The following is a 3621-nucleotide window of genomic DNA, read 5'->3' as shown; positions in this document are numbered from 1 at the left end:
CAGCAGGATCGGATGGACACTTCTAATAAAAGTGAGATGAATATGATAGATATTCAGGTTCATGTTTATCTGCACCTCACCATGCAAGAGCACCTGGTGAGTCTGTCTGGGTAAGTGGAGAGGGGAGGTTGTGATTTTTGCTGTTCTCTGGAATTCCCTGAGTGTATTACAATCCATTTCTCTGGCTACACTTTTCTGACCAATTGGAGACTGGGCTTTCTTTCTTTTTCAGGTTCAGAAAATCTTCTTTTTAAACCCACGCAGAGCATCAAATTGGACTCTGCTTGCTGGTAAATATTATGGCTTCCATATTCTCCTTCCTCCTGCTTTTTTAACTTTGCTTTTTCTCCATCAAATCCATTACAAATTTTATACATGGATCTTTCTTTCATAATAAATCCTTTTTTGTCCTCTCAGTCTAGTTTTGTTTTAATGGATGTTTGATTAAAAACGACGACAGGAGATTGGTTTCCTATTATTATAAATTTATTCAGGTTGATTATCCATTCTGTGTAATACTTCTCTTCCACAAGTTGTATTTTATAACTTGCACTGCTAAATTGCTACAACTGTGCTTTTATTTGTTTCCTATAGCGTATCATGATTTTCTATTTAATGTTAAGAGGCTTGCATTCTTGGATTTCTTGAGCTATTCAGCATCATTTCTATTTTTCTGTGCTTCAGAATAGCTCCTAGCAAAAAAGACTGGAGCACCAGTGTGGTGTCTGCTCGGTGTATATTTTTAATCCAAATAAGCAGTTCTTATTCTCATCATGTTATTGGTAATATGTTAGAAGTAGTTCTAACTTAATGGGGGGGGGGCGTTATTATGATACTGGGAGCATTTTTGTCTTCCCTAAGAGGAAAACTGCCGTTCTGCTAATCAGCAAATTAGAGGTGATGGAACAGAAGATGCTATACAGATTTTTATAGCAAACATCATGTAGAATTTTGTATGAATTAAGCAAAAAATCAATACATTTTCTGTTTATGTAAATCAATTCTTGTAATGAAAAAAGAAAAGAAATACTAAACTGAAATAAAGATTAAAAAACAAAAATGGACACTTGTTATTTACAACTTGAATGTTTGCATGGCTATATCCTGTGATTTTACAAGAAATTAACACGTGATGTTTACTGTAGATTAAAGTGCAAAAGATCAATCCCAAACCCTTAGAACTCACACACTAAAAATCCATATAAAATTTAGTTAGTTCAAGGTGGGAAGAGGGGAGGAGGGAACCTAATACGAAAAACACAACAAGCTCTATTTCATATGAATGTATGAAACTTGCCTTCTACCAACTCAGATTCTTGGTCTATTGCCTTTAACACTAGCTACTAAAACTGGAAACAGCTTTCTGTGGATTCAGGCAGAGAAGTCCTTTCCAGCACTTGCTGAACCCGGCAAGTAACTTTCTTTTTGGGGTGTAGAATAGTTTATAACATGTATATAAGGATGCTAAAACACTTTGGAAAAATAAGATTTTACCATGTATATTTTTTTATCCTGCCTTATTCCCAGGAGGAATTCAGAATGACATATATGGTTCTCTCCTCTTCCATTTTATCCTGACAACTGTGAAGTAGGTCACACATCACGTCAGAGTAGAGATTTGAGCCCCAGATCTCCCCATTCCTATGCCAACACTCAGCATTCTAACCGCTACCCCATTCCTATGCCAACACTCTAACCACACCCACTCAACTAAGGTTTAGGCACTGGTACTGCCAACCCAGCAGTTCGAAAGCAAGAAATTGCAAGTAGATAAATAGGTACCACTTCGGTGAGAAGGTAACAGCGTTCCGGGCGCCTTGGTGTTTAGTCATGCTGGCCACATGACCACGGAAACGTCTTTGGACAGTGCCGGCTCTTCAGCTTTGAAACGGAGATGAGCACCACAACCCTAGAGTCGGACTCGACTGGCTTTCGAGCAAGGGATCCTTTACCTTTGCTGAATTTATAGGGCAGCTACCACTCTGACAGGAGATAGTCAACTTTCAGTAAACTGACTTCCTCTTAGCTAATTGTCTAATGTAACAGGAGGTGAGGATTTTCAATAGCTTACCATTAACTGAGAACCTTATTCACCACAATCCTGCAGTGTACAAACATCTCCATTATTACTAGCTCAGCTTGCCATTTGGTCATGCTGAATGGATGACGTGACATTTCATGGTTCCAGGTGGCTCCAGGCATCTTGCTATAGCGAGTTGGATTCAAAGATATCATTCCACTCCTCTCCCTCAATAAAGGGGCCATTGAGCTTATACCTGCGTAGCTGTAGCATCTAGCAGGGGCCCACAGACCCCCACCAAGGCAACCAACTCCCCAAATTTTGCCCCCCTTTGTCCTGTTCTCTCAGCAGTTCTACACTCAATGGCCATGCGATATTGTCCTGATCTGCAGTTGACAGAGAGCTTTTGCCCAAGCATTCTGCACACCATTCACTTCCCTGTATGGGGATACTCCATGTACACAAACCTTATAGGACAAGGAATTCACCCCTTCAGTATTAATGAATTAGGAATCCTTGCTTTGGAGCACTGTCACTCATGAGGAACTGCTGGGTTAGGGTTTTGGTGTTTATTCCCTAGACTTTAGCCCCATAACACCTTCGAGACCAACAAGATTTGGGGAATAAGGTTTCATCAGATACCTGAAGAAGGGAACATTGACTCTCAAAAGCTTATACCCTGAAAACCTTGGTCTCTAAGGTGCTATGGGATTCAAGTCTAGCTCTTCTACTGCGGACCAATGTGGTTACTCTCTGAAATTCATTTATTCCTGTGGCACTCCTCAGCTGTGGACCTCAGTGGATGATGCACCTCCACAAGGAGCTGAAAGGGACAGGCAATGGGTCTCTTTTCTCAAGACTAGCCTTGAGACAGCCTCAAGACAGCCACTGGCCAGAGAAGAAGCAGAGTCAGGGAGTGGAGTTCTCCTCTCCCTGTTGGGAAGAACTTTGTTTCCGTTGCCAGTTGCCTTGAGACTGGAAGAGGCAAAGGAAAGGATTCTCTGACCTTTGTCATTGGCCAATAGGAGTAAAGGCCAAAGGACACTTCCACCTCTTTCATCTAAACAAGACCAGTCCAGGAAGAGTTGTCTGGGTTTGTGTCTGTGTACATACAGCAGGACCTTTCCCCAGATATCCTGAACTGCACTCCCCTCAAGCCGCACCCAATTAGAACTGGCTTTCCCTTTCCCACCTGCAGAGATCTTGTAACAGATCTCTGGATGGGAAGTCTGCTTGTTCAGTACTTCATTTATTGATTTATTCAATGGTCCTTTATCCCACCTTTCCATCCTAATACAGATCACACTGGGGAAGGGATCGTCATCCCATTTGAGGTTAAGACAACAGCAGGTTGGCCGCTGATACGCTTTTGGGTATGGTGAAACCTCTTCCCCGGTTACACAGCAGCTGGTATCTTTAACCAACAAAGCAGTTTTAAAAATTCAGTTCACACCTGCAGCTGGAACTCAAGGCATGAACCAGAAGTCTCCCCCCCCCCCCGAGTTCTTTCAAGGTGACTAACCATCTCCATTGCAAAAAGCTGCTCCGATCAACAGAGGTGGCACTATGGTCGGAAAGCTTTGCTGTCTAAACAAATGGGA

Source organism: Gekko japonicus, unplaced genomic scaffold (assembly GCF_001447785.1).
Source record: "Gekko japonicus isolate JY-2015 unplaced genomic scaffold, Gekko_japonicus_V1.1 scaffold271, whole genome shotgun sequence".
Taxonomy (NCBI): Eukaryota; Metazoa; Chordata; class Lepidosauria; order Squamata; family Gekkonidae; genus Gekko; species Gekko japonicus.
Note: the sequence above shows the minus strand (reverse complement) of the source record.